The 24,294-nt window shown below is 42.2% G+C and overlaps 1 protein-coding gene and 1 non-coding gene across 2 annotated transcripts in view; both read left to right on the plus strand.

Annotated features, from left to right (window-relative positions):
- Positions 1 to 24,294, plus strand: part of LOC134874981 (CMP-N-acetylneuraminate-beta-galactosamide-alpha-2,3-sialyltransferase 1-like) — a 61,300-nt gene that overhangs the window by 9,890 nt on the left and 27,116 nt on the right. The gene's annotated exons all lie outside the window — the stretch shown is intronic.
- Positions 1,223 to 1,305, plus strand: trnal-uaa (transfer RNA leucine (anticodon UAA)). The gene has a single exon. It is a non-coding gene; the product is annotated as a tRNA-Leu (tRNA).

Raw genomic sequence — 24,294 nt, forward strand, 5'->3', positions numbered from 1 at the left:
CAGCACATTTTCTGCTTTGATAACCGTGACCTGATTCTGATACGTTTCTGAGAACATCTGAATGTGGGATTTGTCTCCCGTTCCTCAGTAATCACACTGACAGCGGATCGATACGCAGAGTTTGTGCTTGAGCTCGTGGGATTTCCGCCCATGGGCTTTGGATTGACTTTGACATTTTCTTGTTTGTATCAGACGGTAGCTGACCACCACCCTCTCCGAAATATTTGGGGCCATTTATCTTCCCCTCTTTCCTGACCAGAGCCCCTGTCCGGCCTTGTAGCACGCGACAGCCCCAGCACACTGAAAGAATCCCAATGTTGTTTACAGTTATTGATGTGCTGAGTTTATTTACCCTAAACCATTTCGCAGTGTGTCCTTTTAAAGTCGTTTTCAGTTTGCCCATGCATTTATTCAGTCACCTTTCATGCCCCTGTCCTTAGGGCTCAATAGGAGACATTGAAGTGTGTACACGACCTACAGAACCAGGGTCATTGCACAGCTTCTCTTTGCACTGCTGAACTGTGACACGTGATTGCTGTCTTTTATCCTGTCCGTGATTGGATGCATGTGGAACCAGGATGCCCGAGCAGCTAAGGCGTAGTGTTAGTCCTCGTGGGTTCGAACCCCACTCCTGGTAGGAAAATGATGCAGAACTGTGTGTTTGACTGGCTTTAAAAAAGAGACAAGTATGTTTGCTAAACTACTAGCTTGCCTATCCATTTGCAGCTTTCTCTAGGTTGCATTCTTAGTGGTACCTCCTTTTTTATTGAGTCTTACTAAATAACTCAATGCTCCAAACACAGAAAATTCAGTAAAAGAAACTACAGGCAAGTTGAATCTAGTGTTGGCTTGAGATTGTGTCCTTGTTTTGGCTCATGTGGAAGCAGGATGTCCGGGTGGTTAAGGCGTTGGAATTAAGATCCAATGGACATTAGTCCTCGGGGGTTCAAAACCCGGTCATGGTAGAAAATAGATGGGGAACTCTGTATTTGACTGCTTAATGAGGAGTTTGCTACTTTTTTTCTGCACTCTATTCACCATTTTCGTAGCTTCCTCTCAGATATGTCTTAATGAAGTGGTACCTCCTTTTTTATTGAGTCTTACTAAATAACTCAACGCTCCAAACACAGGAAATTCAGTAGAAGAAACTCCAGGCAGAGCTAGTTCTTTTTTAATCCAGAATCTCAGCTGGAAGTTGTGTCCTTGTATCGACACATGTGCAACCAGGATGGCCGAGTGGTTAAGGCGTTGGACTTAAGATCCAATGGACATCAGTCCTCGTGGGTTCGAACCCCACTCCTGGTAGGAAAGTGGCTTTAAAGCCTTGACACAACAACTGGTCATGGTGGTCAGTTTAAACAAATGACCGATGGTTCGTTGTTGGGACTGCAGTTTTGGCACTTCCAAAGTCCAGAGTTGTGCCAAACACTTCACTCTGCTGCTGCCCTTGGTCTGTGTGATAGCGGCCTAAATCTAAGTAAAAGCATAATTACCTTCACAAAGGACTTTCTGTTATTGGTCTGTTGTTTTGTTAATCATCAGGAGTACAGAAAAGCATCTAGCTTGCTTTTAGAGAAACTTTGGACTAAAGGAAGAACCACAAGGCTGTGAGTTACGCTCCAGATACATGCATTAGCTTTGGCGGGACTTCTTTTTGCATAATTAAGGTGAACTGGATTTTAGTTTTAGGGGAAAGTGGTGTCTGCCTCGCCACCTGAACGCGCAGCCCAGAAACCTTGCAAACATTCAAATGAGCTTGCATATCCACTGACTCTGAACACGGTACACACTGCGGCTGTGAGTACTGCCGCTGGCTTTTTCTGCTTCCCCGGTGCGTTGCTTTCTGCAGAGTCATTCATCTCGGAGGAACCTCCTGATCTTTGAGAGGAGCTGCTGCTGCATCACCGCCAATCTTCTTATTTCTCTCTTGTAATCACAGCCTTTGAAATTATGTCATATTTAGGAGCTTTAAAGACCCTAATTTAAAGTACTAAGAACGAACCGTTTCTATAAAGAGCTTCTCATTACAGTGTCATTTAGGTGCACTTCAAAGCTGTACCAAAACACAGTAATTAGCACCGGTAAAAAAGGAAGATGATGTTGTGGTAAATTACACTATAAGTATGAAATATTCTCAAGCCAGGTTCCTAATTTATTATCACAAACGATATAGTCACTGCAGGACAAAACACGAAGCCTTGGCGAAAGGATGTATGAGAAAATTCAGTTTTAAAACAAATGTATACTTCCAAATAAGCTGAGTTTTTGAGGTAGATAAATGCAATATATTTCTCTCCCCTTGCCCCCAGAGCGAGCCGACTTGAATTACATTTCTCCAGGTACATCTTATTTTATTAAAAGCTGTCCCTGTTTTCTGATCTGCTCCTGTTTTAATTTCCTGTTTGCCGTTAACGCCAAACCTAACACGTCCTCCATGCTTTCCTTCTATCTTGATAAGTTCACAATATTGCAACGTATTCTACAGCTACAAATAAAAGCAACTGTGAATAACAAGTGAGGGGGAAACTGTGCCTCTAATAATAACATACCCTCGGAGCAGCAGGCTGTGGAATACATGGCCGGATAAACCTGTCACACAATGTCTACAAATCCTGCATATAGCGGGAGCAGCACGTCAATAAAAGCAGCAGCAGTGCTCTGTCTGTTTCACACAGGGTGCCACAAAATGTGCTTTTCGACCCCTAATAGCCCCCCCACCTGAAACATGTCTATTAATATACTCATTATTCCTGCAAAGCACTTGTTGCATGTCCAGTATTTAGAGTTAAAGAGGCCTTATTATGCTATTGGGGGTTTTCCCTTTCCTGTAGTGTCTTATATAGGTTTTTAGTGCATGTAAATGGTCTGCAAAGGCTAAAATCCATCTGAAACACCTCCATTGGACTCCTTTGTTTACTTTCTGAACAAAGCGAACATATATCTTTTGGCTAGAGCTCCAACCCATAGTACTTGATAGGCAAAGGGGCGGGACATCTCTAAACCGTTGACCCATCACAACAGAGCCCGCCCAAAAAACTACCATACAGGCAATATGAGAAAGAATAAAGAGCTTTTTGAACCTTAAAACATGGAGACATGTCCCAGTAGAGACACTACATACTGGATATGGACCTGAAAATATGTCCCCTTTAAATTCCTAGTTGTCCAACAGCAAGCCAGGTTGATAGAAGTCTATTTTTCTGGACCTACATCCAGTGAGTGAAGCGTTCAATTTGCAGCTGCTGGTCTTCCTGCACCTTTGATCCAGTGTTGTGCTGGACTCTCCCACTGATCTTCACAGCATGACGGAACTTCGTCTCATTTCTTACAAATGGAAGCACAAACCTTTCAAAAAAACGGTGCTGTTTTTCATATTCGTCGATCAAACGGCTAATTCTGTGTGTGAAGCTGGTGCCGCAGATGTTCCCATCAAAACAGACATGTATTCACCTCCAGGTAATCAAACGACCTTAGAATATAAAAAAAGTCCTCCCTCACTGTCGGATCCAGTAAACGTGTGAATCACACCTATTGCTTTCTCATCATCGCAGTAAATACACACAGGAGTCTCTTGGTCAGATTAGGACCAACCGTCTCGTAGGGATGGTAATAATCAGCTTAAAGGATAAAACCACTTTTACTGAGTCCTTCTTTATCTGCAGTGATCCCTTGTATTCATCCTGACAGTGTCACTTCCACACCCTCACACTTATTTTATTGCTCCAATTGCCTCCTGAGTGCATCAAAAGACCCCGTGGAGAAGTTATATTCTGCAGCAGAGTGAATGTGATGAAAGGAGCATAAATGGAAATCTAGCTTTTTCCTTACTGCAGCGGCCCTGATATTCTCCCCCCCCCCCCCCCCCGTCCCCTCCTGAAAGATGGTCTCCCATTGCTACCTGACCTGAGGGTGAATGGTGTTTTATGATATATAATTACAACTGGGACAATTAATGAAGTGACCTTGATGGAATCTGTACTTCATCGACATGGGGAGGATGTATGGAGCTGACTGAAGGGGAAAAAAAGCCATTTACTTATTTTATTGCATCACAAATACACTCTAATATAGATATTGCCCTCGCATAGTGCTATATAAAAGTCTGTGATAAACTTGTGCTTATCTATTGAGCACCTTCTGCTCAATCCAGGTTTAAATTGGATGAATCCACTTTCTTTGATTGACTCCTAACTTGCTGATTGTAATCTTTACAATCAAATCACTACACTTACAAAAGCCGGATGTCCTCGCAAAAAAAAACCCCACATTGCTTTCATGTCATTTAGCTGACGCTTTAATCCAAAGCAATTTAAGAAAACGTAAAGATTTAAACTAGAAGAATGCATATAAACTATATTCACTTCAAGCAAGAGAAACCATTGTTAGTGCTGGTGCGATGTAAATGATAACTAACCTATGTATTTAGGTATATGGTATATATTTGATGTCTTATAAGGGAGTTAACAAGCAGATAATGCACCATTCGGTATTAATTGATTGACTAATTGAAGAGTAAGCCTACTGGGAGGGGCTATGGGTGTATGAGGGACTGGGTCGGCACTGGATGGGGAGTCTGATCTTTCGGCACAGATGGCAACAGCGCCAGGATTTGAGTCCAAACTCTGATTTAGTTTATTTGATTTCTTCGTTTTCAATATTCTTTGAATTGGTAAATAAATCATTTTGAGCCCAATTTTCCGATTACGTCTTTGTTTATGGACGGATCAAAGAGAACAGCGTCACGGTGCAGTAAACACAAGTGGGTTTTTCAGTCTGTGACAAAAGAGAAACATTCTAGCACGTACTGAAAGAATAAAATAATCACAAGAAGTGCGTTATGGACCCAGAGAGACGGAGGCTCTTTTGATCCTTTATTTTCACACACTCGAGGCGTGATCACAAATATTGCACCGTGATCAATGCCTTTAAAAATGCTCCCTCTTGCACATTACTACTTATTGATCAGTGCTATTGGATGTGCACAGCTGCACACTGCAGTGTTGTGTTTACTGACGGCACGGCTGTGATTTAAAACTCTAATTAACCCGGTGCTTTATCTGCAAACTCCAGTATGTTCAGACAGACAAATAATCCCAGTAAACTTCATTGAGGTTAATATTTTAGGAGAACATAGAATCTGTCAAGAGGAGGTGCAATGCTATGTGAAGGGGGAGCTGGAGCTGAAAACCCATGCAAACAAAGACTTTAAAAAGTATTTCCAATGCCTTTATTAAAAGTTAATATGATCGGAAAGGTGAGCAGAGAAGCAGACTTGTTCTTCAAAGACACCTGAGAGCAGCCTCAGAGGGTTCCTGTTAGTACCTTCAGAGTCCTGCAGGAAACCTTTGAAGCGCCCTAAAAGCCCCCCTACTTATTCAGAGTACACCGAGGGATACGTTGACTCACATAAGCTCTGGGAAAGGTACGGCATGACAAACAGAGATTGCCGACAGGAAATAGAAAATACATCTCCTGCTAAATAAGTCCTCTCCGGAGGATAAGACCTGAGCTGATATTCTGCCGCCAAAACAAATCCCCAGAAATTCCCCTATGCAGCTCAAAGGTAGATTATGTAAAATGTATGTAAAATAGCTCCCCCTGCAGGCACAGCAAAGAGTGATGAATCAAAATAAAGATGGCCTCCCACTCTGTGCTCTACATTTATCTAGAGGATAGGACTAAATAAATATAGCAGGAACCTTTAAATAGCTCAGGATGTCTGCTGAACATAGACATAGGTTAATGTCGCTCAGAAACGAACATAGAAAGCTTCCGTTGAACCTTTCTAAGTAACCACTAGCGATACTCATACCATATAAACAAACTGGTGTCAACATCTCAAGTAATTTAAGCAATAAACCCTTTCAATTCATCTCTCGTCTTACTTATTGAATATAACTTTATTGATAACTTGGCCAATCCGTTACACAACGTCCACCAGTATAATATATTAGCTTATTGCATATCTGTCCCAGGATATGGCTAACAGTTGGATCCAAATGCAGTGGAAGTAAAGGAAAGGAAACTTTTATGAATGCAAAGCCGATACAAGAGATGTAAACACGAAACTAAGGGAAGCAGAAAAAAAAACCCAGCAAAAACAGGCCGAGAAGAAGTCAGCCCGGCACGAGTAACTCAGTAAGTAGGGACTTAGAGCCGTAAGGTTGCTGGTTCAAGTCCATGAACAGATTTAAAATATGCAGTCTGGAGTGCGGACTGCATGGAGAGGTCCCAGTTTATCTCCGGGGTCCTGCTGAGGTGCCCTTGAGCAATACAATAGCTGCCCACTGCTCCTCGTACTGGGATAGGTTAAAAGCAAAGACCAAATGTCACTGTTTGTGCTCTGTGCATCCTCCAATTCTATCTATCTAGCAAATCCAAAAGGAAACACAAGGGTACAGGAAGAATCGACCAGCAGAACCACAGAAGGAGAAACAACGGCAGGAAAAATTAAGACAAACATACAGAGGAAAACGATGCAGGCGAAAACACAGCGGGAAATAACAAAGACAGAAAAGACAACCAGGAGAGCGTTCAACAAAACAAAAGCACCAACACCACGACAACGTCAGTGGTACTGGTTTATATATTGCCCAATTATTAATGAATCATCAAAGCATGTAACTGTAGAGACACAGCATGCAAATACGGACCTGAAAATGAGCAGAATATGTCCAGTCCATAAACATATCACACATTTTAGAAGAGAGAAAAGAGGGCATATATATATATAGGGAGATAATCTATCAACTGTAAGATTATCCAAGAAATGTAAATGTCTCTTCTTCATTTCTCTCTATTTCAAAATACTATACATCAAATGCATAACCAGATATGTTGTTTGATTTCTAGGGCCGGAGGAACACCATGTTCAAGGTCATGTGAAGTCATTCTGCTGGATAAGTACCTGAAGCTAACATGGTTCATACGATGCACCTTCCCCTCCGGGTGCTAATCTAACTCTATGTTCTTCATGTCGTGATGAATATGACATGCATTACATTGTGTGCATGCTGTGATTACAGAGGCTGCATAGGGCCGTACACTCCATATAGGGTTGCCATCACAACTAGGATCCTGTTTGTTACGGAGATAGAGCCGTGACCGCGTGCCGGATGTTTCCTCAGACCGGTTTCATGCCGCTGCAGCTGAAATTGAAGTCTCAAGGTGTGTGATGTAGGTAATTATACAGAGGGATTAGAGCAGGGGAAGTACTCCGTTTGATAGGAAATTCAAAAGGAAATATTGTTATAAACAACACAGGTGGATTTGGATTGTTTGGGTAGCAGATATCCACATTATTCTAACCCAGTTTAGTCCATTTATAACATTTCCCTTTCATTAACTTCAGCGTCTTTAATCAGCGTACGATACAGAGCAGCCTGACAGCTCAATGGGGGATGTAATCCAGAAATTGACAGAGTATTAAAACTAAAAGGGAATTTCCTTTGACTATAACAGTACACATAAAGCCCTGCCACTTGCACTGAACTTTGACGGGGTTTAAAATAGGAACAAAGATGAATTCAGGGCATTTATAAAAAGGCAGACATGTAATTATTATTCAGTCAAAAGTAAGTCACACAGACTCGCTCTTCATGAATAATTTTGTCGGGCAAAGTAATGGGACATTTGTGTAATAAGAGAAAGGAGTATGTAGGATAGAAAATGTGCTTTTTAACATATCAAATATTTACACTTCGGCCCTTTTTTTAGAAACCCCTGATCCCACATTTAACAAAAGATGTGTCTGCTTTAAAAGAAGAGAGAAGTCCCGGGTGAGAGAGTATCCTCTAACCTCCACTTACAGTCCCACAGCTCAGCCATAAAAAGTCCTCTGTTTGCATTTTTTCACAGGATGAAATTCATTTTTGTGACTCTTGGTTTTGACATGCTTTCAAATGACTGTCGGAGGTGACTCAGGAGCTAGGGAAATTTAGTTTAGAAAAACTGTTTGTGTAGGCAGAAACATTCATCCACTGTCTGTGGTTCGAAGTGACACGCTGGTTACCTTTATGGCACTTCATGAAAGTAAAGGAAAATATAAGAAATCCTTTCACATGATGACGTTTCATTTTTTCAATAAATAAGGATAAAAATGTGTTTGATTTTATTTTATTGCCAACAGAACTTGCTCCAAAATAGTTTTGCACCTGATTTTAGAATTTAGGAGATATAAGTATCTGAATTTGCTCTCTTTTTTAACTAGATATTTGTTATAATATTTATTATAATCAAACAAATGTCAGGGCATACTTACATATTATGAAGAGAAATATATAAATCATTTTTTAAAAACATTTTTTATTTTATTTATTTCATTTTTATATATATTTTATATTTATTCAACATTTTCATATATTTTTATTTTATTTTATTTTTTGTATTTATTATTTTATTGGCATCAGAATTTGCTCCTATCTTTGTAATAACATGCAGTTTCTCATCCGCTGCTTAAGCTTCTAACTTCGATGTATTGTAATGTCCGCAGCTGTGGGTAAAATGTACCCGTTGGCGGTTCTAGTGTTAAAACCAGACTGAAAACTTGTCTTTTCACTGCTACTTTTGATTGAGCTGCTCACCTGTCACGCTCAAGTGTGGTTTTTATTAATGTTTTCCATACCTGTTGTGTATATTCCACTATCTTTGCTTCTTAATGGATGATGTGTTTCTGCTGCATTTGCTTTTCCATGTTGTGAAATAGATGTAATACTGGCTGTACAGAAGGCTGGCCTAAATCTTCTGTTGGAAAGATTGCAAGAATCCAGCCGGTGTGGTTAAACCAAACTGTTCCGCATGAGTTGGAGTAGCACAGTGTGGTCATCCATGAAAATATAGACAAACAAGGATATAAAATGTGTAAAGCTGATGCGATGCGCGTGACGAGTGTTGTCGTAGTCTGAGGGGTGCGGTCAATTACTGTCAGCCCGGGGTGCGTCCCAAAGCAGGGAAGTTTGCACAAATGTTGTCAATTTTGTTTTGTTAAGCACTTTGGATGCCGTGTGCTGAAATGTGCTCTATAAACACACTTGCCGTGCCATGACTTGCAGCTGCTCAGGGAGAAACTGCTTTGACGCAATTATTCATGGGTTTATTTTAACAATGTGATGGGTTCGTGTTGAGACAGTTGATAGGTTTGACAAAGGCAGGTTCGATTAGTTTAATCGTGTTCAACTTTGACACACAACACCTGCTGAGAAATCTATTTCCAGGAAGTCGTCCCTTAAGAACATAGAGAACTTTGGAAAGAAACATTGAAAAACACGCCATTACATTTTACTCCTTTCACTTCCGGGACATAGTGACATCACTATGTAACACTCACGCTTCTATTGGCTAGCGCTCCAACACATTGTACGTGATAGGCTAAGGGACCGGACATCTCTAAGCTGATTGAACAATCACAACAAAGTCGGCCAGCTAACCAATCAGAGCAGACTGGGCTCTGGTTTCAGACAGAGGGTGAAAGAGGAGCTGCAGCACAGTCAGTATGAGAACAATAAAGAGCATGGAGACATGTCCCAGGAGAGACACCAAATACAAATACTAAAGACTGCTTTACAGACCTCTTCTGTCTGTCAAGCAGCTACATGGAGTCCTGCAGCCGATTTATCCAAACACAGCACTGGATTAGTGGGAATCAATGGTATTTGAAATTCATTGACTTGGTTTTTTCTAATGGGTTTATGTAGCTGATGTAAATATCTGGAAGCAGCTCTCTGGATCCCACTTCTTATGTTCTTTCATTATTGCCCCACATATCTGATTCTGCATGTATGCAGATGACACCATGCTATTTTTGAAATACAGTGAGTGGTATTTTTAGAAACGTATATGTTGAACGAAAGGGCGAATGTATTCAGAGGAATCCAGTTGAGATTATAATGAAATGCATACTTCAACTAAGCTAATCGGATGAGGAAATCTAAATATTGCGGCCTTTCTTCTATCAGGTTAGCATTGATTATTTGAGTGCATGTAAATCCACTGTATGGTGCATTTCTCCCAAGACTTCTCCTTCTAGTCTCATCCCCTTCCTCCCATTTAGTGATATATCTGCAGGGATCATTTATTTTCCTCCTCGTATCTCTTACGCCGTGGGCGATGCAGGTGGTTGCCCCTGCAGCGTCCTGAATCATAGACTATCTCGCTAACTGTCCGCAGTCGGTACTATTACAGGGGCCACTTCCTGTTATCTCTTATTTGGATTCTTATCTTGGCTTTACCAGCCTCAGTCTCCGATGAAGCCTCAGTTACAGGACTGATGGGAACAAAGATGGCTTCAGGTGATGTCTGTGCAGATTCATATCCAGGTAGCACAATGTCAAACAGTGTTTAAAACCGATGCAGTGGCATGGTGGGTAATTAAACGCTTGAATGGCCTCTTGAAGAATGCTGTCAGGTGAGATTCTTCTGCCCCGTGGAGGAACCATGCTTCCTGATAAATGAGGACATGTTTGAGGGAAGAGTCACTTAATAGAGATGACCCTCCTTCAAAGGGCATTTAGAAAATCATCTCAAATGAAGTGTTTGAGCAGCATTGCAAGCAGCTGGTGTCATGGCCCCATCTTTATAAATACATAGGGGAATATTTACCAAGCCTTTATGTACTTACGGGCCGCATGGACACTTTGTATCGCTGAAAAAGACAAACCGAAAAGAGGCAGTGAAAAGTGTGTGCTTAGGCGGGGTTGTGAATGCATCCACTGATCAACTGAGAGATGGTTTTAAAGGATACACATGAAGGGAGAAAGTAAAAGATGATATAGTAAGAGGTAGAGACAGAACAGAGAGGGTGAAACTGGGTAAAGGTGTTAAAATGAATCACCAAAAGTCTTATTTTTCTTCAGCTATTTGACAGGTCATTGGTCTCATACAGCCTGGCCTTCATCTTGCATGATCAATACACACTTTCAATTCCAAAAATGCCTTGCTTTATCCATCTCCTGCTCCTGGGTACAGATAAGTATGTCTGAGTCATTGTTTCCAACCAATATTTCACGTTCAGCAAGGTTTTCTTTTGTGCATCTTTCAAGCAACAAGTGTCAGACACATCCTGCACCAGGGCTTATTAAATGGCACTCAAATGTCCAAATATATGAACTGTGGAAGGACGGATGAATAGCAACAAAATTGAAGAAATGTCAGCCTTGCAACGATTGTGTCTCGTAGTTTTAGTCAAGATGAATTTAGTCCTTTGAAAATCACATCCCTGGTGCTCAAACATGCATTTTTGTTCACCAATGGAAAAATCATAAGCCGTTGGGGGGGGGGGGGGGGGGGGGGGGCTTTCTAATCAAATTCTGTATTTAATTAAATAAAAAAACTCATGAATATCTCATAATAATAATGAAATAGCAACTAATTACTGATAATTCATTCTGAAACAACAGATTATTAACATATATTCTGCACCCAAGGCTTGTGGCATGATTAAATCACACGGATATTTGAGTCTGAAAAACGTCCACACTTATATATCGTTCTTAAGCGGGAAACCCAATCATTTCTGCTGTCAGCATGAAGTGAATCAGTCGAAATAATTTGCAAAAATAGTTGGAATTGATCAATAAAGTAACCCCTAACATGCATGTAACAGTCATTTCTTCTAATGAGGAGTAACCTGAACAATGAATCATGCTTTTGGCTCTTGGATTAAATTGGCATATCATTGTATTGTCATTACTTCAAAGCAATTATTCACAAAGAAATGACAAACAAACAAACATCGGTTCAGGATTTACTTGAGTAACCTTAGCTGACGCAACAGAATACAAGATGTTTCCCCCTCCTCTTCACTACAGCCGAAAAACATTTTGTGCTTACACATGAAATTCATAAATCTTCTCCAGGTATTCGGCAGTCCAACTCAGACTCCTGACACATCAAAAATGGCCTCAATGGACACGATTACTCTGACTGGAGTACTCTGACCTCATTTTACAATCCCCAAAGTCACAGTGCAACATCCACAATCATCCGTAGGGCACGAAGACTCGTTGAGAGGGTTAGGGTTAGGGTTGTTCACGATCACAACCACAGATTACCATCGATAATGAGCATGGTGAGAGGCCTTTTGAGGGTTTGTATGAGCCTAATACATGGTGAAGCCTCTTAAGATTCTGTACTGAGACATATTGCTTGGTTAATCTGAACAGTACAATTACAAAGGAGTTCAAATCAAATCCTTTAACATTTGATTGGATTGCTTAAAATAGGGTGGACTGAATTACAAAGCTACGGAGGACTGTGGCCGGAGGTATTATTGGCTATCATTGGTTGGCACGTTAAGGGATCAGGCTCCTTCCTACATCCAGAAATGGTGGAATAGCTGGTGAGCAGGTGAATGCAACCATCATAACTCCACCCCAAGCTTCATTGGCCGCCCACCACCATCAATAATAAGGGAATAATACCAGAAATTAACAAGACAACAAAGGGGCCGTACATTTGGCTCCTGTAAAGCAATCCCGCCACACTGAGACGGAAGCAAACCAGCTTTACTGACAGCCAGAGTCCAAGGCTGGACCATGCTACTGCAGAGGAGGGGGGGGGGGGGGCGGGGTTGACATTATTAACAACCTGCAGTGCTCCGATAACACCGTGGCATTAGATTAGACAGGGCAGAGCTGGCTGTTCGCACTGAGGAGGTTATTTAATGCAGCCTGTCTTAATCCCCCACACTGTAAGTGAAAAGTCTGCCAAAAAGTCCATCTGTTCCCTGAACACACTGTGAGAACTGGTGGAACTTTTCTGCAAAGTTCTGGAGGTCCTTTGATGTCGTGAAAGGAGAGCATTACAAAAAAAGTGCTTCTTTTGAGATTAAACAGGAGAAGAAACAATCATTTGAAGGTGATTCCTAACACATTAACGGTTGTGTGGTTTCTATCAATTTCTCGAGGAGGACAAGTACAAGTTTTAACAGCACTGCTAGAAAAATCTCTCCTCCTACACAAGCCTCTCCCCCATCCCTCCCTCCCGCCTCTCTAACTGGCACAATGTCACATTTCTATAGCAGAGATGAGAAAGCTAGTTAACAGCAGACTGAAGCTCTAGCGATCAGCATCCAAAATACTGTGACTGCTATGGCATTTGCATTTTTGTATTCTGATGAACGCCTACTGGCCTACTCAAAGCGACAGAAGGTCATTTTCAGAATGAGCTCGCTACATCTGAAGTCCACCGAATAATTTTTGATTAAATCAGCATTTGGGAAACTGACATTTACTCTAGAGCTGATACTGCTAGGACCATTTCAGTGAGAAGCCAAATCTGTTTCACATTTAGAGGTTTTCTGCTGTGGTCTCTTGTTGTGAAATAACATGCTTGTCCAATGTAGATACAGTATTTTTATGTACACTTTAATTGGACCCGAGTATATTTCCTCTAACACAATATATGTTTTCGTAACGCAGACCTACTGGTACCGATGAAAAGTGACAGGAAGTCAGTCATTCAGTAGCAGCTTGTGACATCTGAATCCTGATATAACTCCAGAACAGTGAAGGTGAGAGTCATGACATTTGGTGTGTCTGATTGGCTCTTGAACCCGCCTTTGTGTACCAAGTTTGGTTTTTGTTGCTACTTCCTTTCATATAGCTGTCATTCACTCCCATTGTAACTGAAAATTGATTATCCTCATATAACTCCAGAGCAGTGAGGGCTAGAGTCAGGAAAATTGGTGTGTTTAATTGGCTCTTCCCCCTGCTCTTGTGTCCTGCTTTCTTTTTCTATAGCTGCCTTTGACCTCCATTGTAAAACCAGACCTCTGTTTCGCATTTTTGGGATGTGTTACAGTCTAACAGCAATACAATGGGACGACATGTTATTGTGACGACCAATCATTTGTTGGCTCTGATGAAGCCAGAGAATATCCCGGCCATGTCGGGATATATGTGTATGGGGAAAGACAAATAAATGTTCCAACACACACTAGTCGATATTTAAGTCTGGATCGGAGTGTTGGACCAATGGAAGGACCTTTCTATTCAGCAGCCATGTCACAATATGATTCAAAGGAAATATAGAAGGTAGATCTTTCAGCTTAAAGATGCATAGAATGGAAAACTGTATTCACCTCGGCACAGTTGAATAAGGAGGGTTCGGTGCGTTGAGCTGACATACCGTGAACCTCAAACACCATTGTTTGCTCCTCCACGTGCAAATCATGAATATGCATATCACAGCGGTAAAACGGGGGAATTACAACAACCCCTTTGTGTGACGTCACACACGGTAGTCCAGCCCCAACATTTGCGTACACCAGCTGCTGGAAACACTAACGCTAACACTCACCACTCCGTAACGTTGCTCTCCAATCTCCGACCAACCGGCTGTTCTTCAGATTCCTCGGTTTCCTCCTCCGATAAAGACTCACACAGGTAAGGTTGGATGCCAATAGCCTCCATGGTTCATCTCTCACAGTTTTGTGAACTTCACTTACTTCTGTGGGCTCTGAGGCAGCCATGGATTGCTCCGTGTAAACCAGCCAATCAGAGCAGAGCTCGTCATCATTATGTAAATGAGCCCCAAATAAGGCAATTCAGCTTGTTCCATTCTAGGACCAAATCATAGGGTTGTAGATGGGTCTGTAAAACTGCATCTGGACATTTTTTGGATCAACCAAAGTTATATACCTTCTTTGTAGACATCAGAGAACAATTTAAATACCAGATAGATGCTTTCTGTGGCACCTTTAAACCATTACAGCTTAGTTGTGTTGCTTACTTATGGCACTGCCTTCCTTTGTGGAGCGGCGTATAGATTGGAAGTGAAGATTGGGATCACCGAGGGCAGAGAGTCTTTGTTCCAGAACAAAGCGCAGGCTAGAAAAGTCAGCTGTGAAAGGCAGAAATGTCGAGTCATTGGTATTGATCGCGAACGATATCAATAAGCTGCAGATATACGAGAGTATTACGGCCCCTGGTCTGATTGACTGTAAAACTGTAAGCAGAAGACTTAGAGTCAGCTTTCTGATACGTTTGTTTTCCTGAACGACAAAGAAAGACACTTCGATCCATGAGCTTTTCTTTGTGGTTTGGCTTTAGATACGTTTAATGACACAAAGGCTCGCAGAACAAACTGTGATTATGGTTTAAGGACAATATTATGTGCTGGCAGAAGACGTGGTGCAAATTGAAAGTCTTCCAAGTTGAAGTGAAACTCTTTGTACCATCCACCGAGACCTTTTCCTTCAAGATATACAGACCACTTCCTGCTGGGCCATAACATAGGTTCTTTTAAGTGTGAAAAAACAACCAATGCTGTGGAGATCTCTGGAGAGGACAGTGTGCTTTTCATGTTGTACTTGACAGAAGTGGATTTTTTTTCAAAATGCACAAGTAGATCTGGAACAAGATCAGAGACGGGCTGAACTCCTCGGTGCATCTTGGAGGGAAATCATTGAATACAGCCAAAAGACATCAGCCCTGTTGATGTACTGTAGAGACAGATCTGCCATCCAGGCTGGATTGTCATAAATGAAACAAAAACGGTCTTGTCTCTAATCAGTGTTTGCCAGATCTCTGAAATCCCCGAGGATTATTCCACACTGTAAGCTATTTCGTTGCCATGTCACGATGCCTTGGCCTCATATTTTCACATCTACATAAAAAAAGAGAAATCACTCTGGTGTAAAACCACTGTAAAAAAAACCTCCCACAATCAAGAACATAGAGAATAATCAGCACCTCGGAAGACATGTTTATGTGGAGAAAAATGCTAATGGGCTGGTTTGTTCCTCCCGTACGAGGCTTCCCACACCTTCCCCGTTGCTCATGATTAATGGGACAGACGCTGCCTTTTGGATGGAGAACTTCCCTGACAAAACACATTAATACTGAGGCCTCTTTTACATTCTCTTGCCGGCTACATCCAGCTGTCTGTGGAAGTACAGGAAAAAGCATTTGCCTGCATCCAAACGGCCTCATCAAAAAACATGGAGATAAAAGCATAAAGAAGGGGAGGAAACCAGTGGCATCACAGCGGCACGTATTCTGTGTTGACAAATGTGCAAATGGACTTCCCTTTTCATACCGTCGACGGCACCCCACGTCTTTGATAATGATTGATTGTACGGGCGTCTCATTTTGGACGGGGGAACGTGCCTGACAACACATCAATAATCAGAGCTACTTTACATTCTGTCCACTTTGCTATCAAAGGAAGTGAAGAGAGGGGAAAACACATTTTACTTCATGCAAAACAGTGGGAGATTTTCAATTGGAAAGATCAAACACATTTGGAGGCCGGAGCCGCTGGTTTCTTCACCTTATTGAGTTTGGTTTTATTACATGCAGGGCTTTTCATATCTGCACACCTGATACTGAGCTGAGAGGAGCTATTTGTTCGTACAAGCTGTGGCTCCTGTCTGAAATCCTGTGTGGTATATACATTATATTCGCTGGTTTCACTACCGAAGAAGCATGTGCCTGTTACTTGAATGTACAGCAAAGAGCAGGCCTGAACCACTCATGGAAAATAATGGTGTTATTCCAATTTAAATAGTATGTTTGTTGGGTTTAAAGAGGCTCTAAATCTAAGAAAATATTAAAGCTGGAATTAAAACTTTCGTCTTGAATAGAATTTATTTTTGTAAACGCATTTTGAATTATTTGTCATATTAGTCTTTTTAAAGAGGTATTAATAATGCATTTAATCATGGATAATAATTAAATGCATTATTAAAAGTCAGGATATAATTACAAAAGTAAAGAAATGTATGTTTAATTTAAGTGGAAATGCAAAAGTATCTACAGACAACAAACAGGTCAGTCTGAATTTGAGATTTTATTCAATATTTTCACCTGAAAAGGAATGATGCAGCCATATTCAAACACAAAAACATCGAGCCGTTGGTTTTAATATAGCTAAGTGTAAATGACATATAGCTCAGATGGAAAAGTGGAACAAGGCGATATGAAAAGCAGGGGAATGAGAGGATTTCTCCCAAATTTAAAGGTGTTAAACTGCACGATAAGAGGTATAAAAAAGTCCGTCAGAGCGAGCGGATTGTTCAGACTCGTACTGTGAAGGTTCATCTCCGCCTGCAGTGCTCTGTATTCAGTGACACCAGCCTGGAGTGAGTAAGCAGCCTCTCGGGAGTTAACACACCATGGAAACTTTATTGCTCCGGGCAACTAAAGGTGCACGGATGTGTGTGAAGGACGTGACAGAAAAGACTCTGCAGTAATCGGAAGAAATACAGTGAGAGGGAGAGTGTGTCATGGATAATGCAATTTAGCAATAATAAAATTAGAGAATAATGAGCTGCTGAGCCAGGGCAAATGAGTAGAGGTCCATTAGCGCCGTGTTCATAACAGTAAAGCTACAGCAACAAGGACATAAAACGAGTAGGGGGAGGATGTTAATGGAGGGATCAGAGATGAATAGCTGCTGCTTCGGGGCAGTGTGGCAATCACCTCAGTGATTCACACCAACCAAAGGAACAAGGACACACCTTGTGCCATGTCAGAGTGGCATGATTCACCTCATCAAACTCTACATAAACCAACTTTCACAAAGCATGTCGTAACACGTGTGCGTGAGTGTTAGATACATTTTTCGCACGTCATGATGTGCAACGGGAGGAATTTGAATGCCTTTTGTGATGATGGTGAACAATACATCTTCTGAAAAGGGACAGTCCAGCCCAAAATGACTTCAAGAGGACATATTATGCTCATTTGAAACCAGAGCCTAGTCTGCCTAGATTGGTTGGCTCTGTTGTGATTGGTCAACCACTTAGAGATGTCCTGCGCCTTACACTACCACGTACAATGTGTTGGGGCGCTAGCCAATAGAAGTGTGAGAGTTGAATATTGATGTCACTATGTTAAGTAAGAAAACAAAGGGTTCCGATGGAGGGTTTCAGGCTGTGGAGAGCAACTTTGAGATTTTAGCCTTTAGAGACCATTTACATGCACAGAAACCTCAATAACACACTAAAGGAAAGGCAAAACGCGAAGAAAAAAAGCATATTTGGACCTTTTTAAGACAAAACATATGGCCAAATGCACAGACATCTTTAAACCATGCTAAGATATGAAGATATTGCCATGTCCTAGTATCGTGCATCATTTCAATGAAGATCCACAGCGATCAGATAGCATGTCTAACCCGTGCTGTGGCAATACATACAAATGGTGTGACATGCCTTAGTGGGGAGCGGCATGTCATTTTGCAACATTCATGAGATTTGACACACGTTCATGCATGGACAGAATGGTAATGACTTCTGTCGTGATGGTAAACAACATGCCTCTGTTACGTCCCCACCAAGGTCCAGGGGACCAGGGGACAATAACACACACCAACCAAAAATGGAGGGAGTCAGAGTAACAGTTAACATATTAGGCTTTAGAGTGAGGAGGAGGAGGAGGAGGAGGAGGAGGAGGAGGAGGAGGAGACGAGGGAGATTGTGCCAAACAAATAAATGAATATAACAAAACTATACTCGAACAAAAACCCTCGCTCCCTGCACTATCAGGGATGGAACAAACCAAAATACAGGGGTGGCAATAATCCACTAACCTAGTGTGTCCAACCAGGTTTTACCTACGTGATGACATGTAGAGGGTACCCCAAACTTACCTAACGCCTCCACCCATGTACACATTCAAACTAAACAGAAACACGATTCCTTCTAGAATCAGACAGTACGAAAATGGTCATGCAGGCTATGGTGTCAGCCGCCGGCCCAGGTCAGAGAGAGAGAAAGCTTCCTGGGTGCTTCCTTTATGATCAGCCCTGCCTGCTGATAGGCCAGCTGAGGGTGAGGGGATCCAATCAGCCATCACTCTCAGGTGCACCAGCAGGTACCGATCAGCTGCTGAGATTTTTTTCGACACATGGACATTTTGTCAGTGTTTTTAAGGTTGCAAATGAAGGAATCCCCTTATAGATGAGTTTGGATTATCAAGATAACACCAAGGAGGCTCTGCACTCTTAAGCATGATGGAAAACTGTACAATTTAATCATGGCCGAATCAGATAGTGGATTAACTCCTCAGTTCTTTTTAACTTTCACAATCAAACCCTGTGGCAGGTGTTTCTCTTCTCCCTGTTGTTCATTCGTCACATCCCAGCGTGTTTAATCTTCTATCCTCTCACAAATAAGTGCCTGCAGTCTGATTCATCCTTCATGTCGATCACAACAAGAGCAAGTGGTCACTTTGGAGTTTCACTGTTCTGATGATGAAGAGCCGTTTGTTTCCTCTGAGGACCCGTGTGAGGATTGTGGTCACACACTCAAATCAGGATGTGTGTAAACATGAAGAGCTAGAATAAGCACGCCATGCAAGTTCAAAAATCTATAAATAACACAATTGCTCCTCGGCAAAATGAACCTTTCTCACTTTCGAAATGCCAGGACACATTTTAAATTGAACCACTTTGCAGTTTTGCTATTTTGTCCTCTGGATTTTGAAAGAGTTTAATTGAAGCAGGGTCCCAGCACTTTCAGAAATCTAAAAGAAGCATCAACATGAAAAATACTGGTGTTTTTTTTACAGTAAGCATTGATGTGTTTGAAGTGCAACAAAGAACATTTGGTTATTGTAGGTTGTTTTCAACTAGTCCTGACGACCGACCCTGTGTTCTGTTCATTTCAGAGCTATTCCTCCATTAATTCAAATCTAATACGAAGACCTTTCCATCCCTCAATCCGCTCTGAATCCTTTTTATGTGCTCCAGCTAGAAACACAACCAGGCCTCCCATTTCTATCAAAATAAAGCACTGACTGAAAGTCAATATCTGTGAAAATGAAATACCCTCCACCAAAGCCAGAGACTAGCGCCTAGATGTGATGCCATCAAATGTAAAAATCTGGAGCCTTTTCATTTTTTTACTCCCTGACTGATATTATTAGTTATGGAGCTGCAGTTTCACAGAGAAATCCCTGTTGGATTTTGGTGAGCGTTGCCTTTAAGCATCTCTTCTGTTGGAGTTTCAGATGTTGAATGTTTAATGAGAGCAGAGAGGTTTTTATTACGCGCTTTGGCGTAATATTGTTCATGTGAAGAAACCAGTCTGTTAATCTGCTTTTCTTTTACATTATTGGTGTCTGACGGCCTCCTTCATTGCCGGCTTCAGCTGTCTGTTAAAGTGCATGATTAGCATATTTTAAAAAGCACAGTGCCCACAATGTGACAAAACTTTAAACTGGGAGTCTTATTTGCTAACATGCAGATGAGCGTTTTGTTTGATATTCAGCCATATAAACCATATATATGTATGCATCATCATATAAATAAGAAGGGTGGAGACAGCTGGTCTGATTATTATTCATGTTTGGTAGCTCTCTCGATCTGAAAGCGAGAAAAAATATATTTTATTGACCAAGAAAAACCATCCTGAACCACCTGAAAAGGTTCATTCCACTCACTGTGTGGATTAACATAATTGGAATACAAGTTCAAAGCATTTTGATTGCATTGAATGTCTCTGTGTGAATTTTTTACCTCGAATAAAACAACTCAGGCGCTTGTTGAAAGTCGACGCCAACATCCATCCATCCATCTTCTCCCGCTTTTCCGTCAGGGTCGCGGAGGTAACAGCTCCAGCAGAGAGCCCCAAACTTTCCTTTCCCTGGCCACATCAACCACCTCTGACTGAGGGATTCCAAGGCGCTCCAAGGCCAACTGGAACACCTCCCTAGGGAGGCGCCCAGGTGGCATCCTCACTAGGTGCCCGAACCACCTCAACTGGCTCCTTTCAACGCGAAGGAGCAGCGGTTCTACTCCGAGTCCCTCCCGGATGACTGAACTTCTCACCTTATCCCTAAGGGAGATGCCAGCCACCCTGTGGAGAAATCCCATTTCGGCCGCTTGTATCCGCGATCTCGTTCTTTTGGTCATGACCCATCCTTCATGACCATAGGTGAGGGTAGGAACGAAGATGGCCCGGTAGACAGAGAGCTTTGCCTTCTGGCTCAGCTCTCTTTTCGTCCCAACGGTGCGGTAAAGCGACTGCAGTACCGCTCCCGCTGCTCCGATTCTCCGGCCCATCTCACGATCCATTGTTCCCTCACTCGAGAACAAGACCCCGAGATACTTGAACTCCTTCACTTGGGGTAAAGCCTCATCCCTACCTGGAGTGGACAGTCCATCGGTTTCCTGCTGAGAACCATGGCCTCAGATTTGGAGGTGCTGATCCTCATCCCAGCTGCTTCACACTCGGCCGTGAACCGATCCAGTGAGTGCTGAAGGTCACAGACCGATGAAGCCATTAGGACCACATCATCTGCAAAAAGCAGTGGTGCAATCCTTAGCCCACCGAACTGCAAACCCCCTCCCCCACTACTACGCCTCGAAATCCTGTCCATGAATATCACAAACAGGATTGGTGACAAAGCGCAGCCCTGGCAGAGGCCAACCCTCACCGGAAATCGGTCCGACGTGCTGCCGAGGACCCGGACACAGCTCTCGCTTTGAGAGTACAGAGATTGGATGGCCTTGAGCAGAGACCCCTCACCCCATACTCCCGCAGCACCTCCCACAGTATCTCCCTGGGAACCCGGTCATACGCCTTCTCCAAATCCACAAAGCACATGTAGACCGGATGAGCGTACTCCCAGGCCCCCTCCAGGATCCTTGCGAAAGTGAAAAGCTGGTCCGTCGTTCCACGACCAGGACGAAAACCGCATTGTTCCTCTTCAATCTGAGGTTCGACAATCAGCCGGACCCTCCTTTCCAGCACCTTAGAGTAAACTTTCCCGGGGAGGCTGAGTAATGTGATGCCTCTGTAATTGGCACACACCCTCTGATCCCCCTTTTTAAAGAGAGGAACCACCACCCCGGTCTGCCACTCCTTCGGTACTGTTTCCGACTTCCCCGCAATGTTGATGAGACGTGTCAACCATGACAGTCCCTCAACACCCAGAGCCTTCAGCATTTCTGGGCGGATCTCATCCACCCCCGGGGCTTTGCCACTGTGGATGTGATGCCATCAAATGTAAAAATCTGGAGCCTTTTCATTTTTTTACTCCCTGACTGATATTATTAGTTATGGAGCTGCAGTTTCACAGAGAAATCCCTGTTGGATTTTGGTGAGCGTTGCCTTTAAGCATCTCTTCTGTTGGAGTTTCAGATGTTGAATGTTTAATGAGAGCAGAGAGGTTTTTATTACGCGCTTTGGCGTAATATTGTTCATGTGAAGAAACCAGTCTGTTAATCTGCTTTTCTTTTACATTATTGGTGTCTGACGGCCTCCTTCATTGCCGGCTTCAGCTGTCTGTTAAAGTGCATGATTAGCATATTTTAAAAAGCACAGTGCCCACAATGTGACAAAACTTTAAACTGGGAGTCTTATTTGCTAACATGCAGATGAGCGTTTTGTTTGATATTCAGCCATATAAACCATATATATGTATGCATCATCATATAAATAAGAAGGGTGGAGACAGCTGGTCTGATTATTATTCATGTTTGGTAGCTCTCTCGATCTGAAAGCGAGAAAAAATATATTTTATTGACCAAGAAAAACCATCCTGAACCACCTGAAAAGGTTCATTCCACTCACTGTGTGGATTAACATAATTGGAATACAAGTTCAAAGCATTTTGATTGCATTGAATGTCTCTGTGTGAATTTTTTACCTCGAATAAAACAACTCAGGCGCTTGTTGAAAGTCGACGCCAACATGTTGAATTGAAATGGCATTTACAGTAAGCTGCGCGTCTGTGCCAAGGTTACTTCTGATGGCTAACTCCCACTGGTTCAACTCGACCAGCTTCAGGACTGCAGTATTCCGATTTCTGAAATGGCTCACAAGTAGCAGAGGTTAAGATGAGGACACAAATCCTTTCCTGGCTACATAGAATGAAAACACTTTGCCTTCCGGTTGTTCTTGGACCCCTTTTCCGAGTCGTTTCCATGTCAGAACAAGGGGTTCTTTCCTCATATTGCCACAAAAACATAATGGATGGTTCAAGAGGGTTTTCACTGAAGGATGGACCTTCTTTTTTTTTAGATGTATAGCAACTGTGGTCTTCCGGGGTCAATTCTGATTGGACTTCTGATTATATACGATTATCCATTAAAAGATGTTCCTTCTTATCTGAAATATAGTCAAAATAATTCAAAGTTTTTGGCATTTTCCCCAAAAACGAGGCTTCATCTTGTGGTATTTAGGTCTATTTTCATTTTATTTTTTTTAGAATTAGGATTAAGTTTGATAAAAAGGTGAAACACAGAAGTTTTTATGAGGGCTCTTAACGAGTTAACGCTTACAGTTGAGAAAAATGTATGCAAATGAATCACATTACTTAGTTTTCCCCAGATACAATATGCCACACGTTAAGAGTAATCATGGTATGAACTGTCGATGCTTTAGCTTTAAGTGTCGGAAAAATGTGAAACCATCCGATTAGTCTTACTAGTTTATCATGCATTTCATTACCACAAAGCCACTCCTGTATTTGTGTTATCTCCCTCCAGCTTTATTCTTAAAGATGTGATGGTGAAGACAACACAAAAATAAAGGTGAAAACACAGCTCACACACTGCTGCTTGCCACCCCCCACCCCCCCTCTTTGTCTCTCAGCCTCTGAAGTGTGAACAGACGCGTTGCTGTCTCAGTTTATAGACTTTGATCAGCGCCAGGTTGCCAGCCTTCAGTCGGACAAGGTCAGGGGTACGGGATGATGGCCTGTGTTGTCAAAAGTGTGGAGCTGCCACCTGTTTGAGAATTAATTCCGCCTGCTCTCACATCTACCTGCACCCCTTAATGTCCAGGGACTTCAAACTGAGCGCAGTCAACAGCCTGTCATATAGAAGCGGGCGGCGCTGGAAAGTACATTTACTCAAGGGCTGAACATTTGTAAGGTACTTTTACTTGAGTTATGTGTACAGTGTAGTTGGGTTATGGTTATTGCTGGATGCAACCTCATTCTTAATGCTGCTACGTATTCACTTTACAAAGTATGTGTACTTTATTATGTAAAGTACTTAAAATAACGGCAGCACTGATCAACGCTTACTGTCTTTATCCAAGTCTGTTCATATTTGCTTTAACTAGTCTGTCTTCTTCTGCTGTTCCCTTTAGTGTTTACTTCCTGTCTGTCTTCTTCTGCTGTTCCCTTTAGTGTTTACTACCTGTCTGTCTTCTTCTGCTGTTCCCTTTAGTGTTCACTTCCTGTCTGTCTTCTTCTGCTGTTCCCTTTAGTGTTTACTTCCTGTCTGTCTTCTTCTGCTGTTCCCTTTAGTGTGTACTTCCTGTCTTTCTTCTTCTGCTGTTCCCTTTAGTGGTTACTTCCTGTCTGTCTTCTTCTGCTGTTCCCTTTAGTGTTTACTTCC

This window comes from Eleginops maclovinus, chromosome 13 (assembly GCF_036324505.1).
Source record: "Eleginops maclovinus isolate JMC-PN-2008 ecotype Puerto Natales chromosome 13, JC_Emac_rtc_rv5, whole genome shotgun sequence".
Lineage (NCBI taxonomy): Eukaryota > Metazoa > Chordata > Actinopteri > Perciformes > Eleginopidae > Eleginops > Eleginops maclovinus.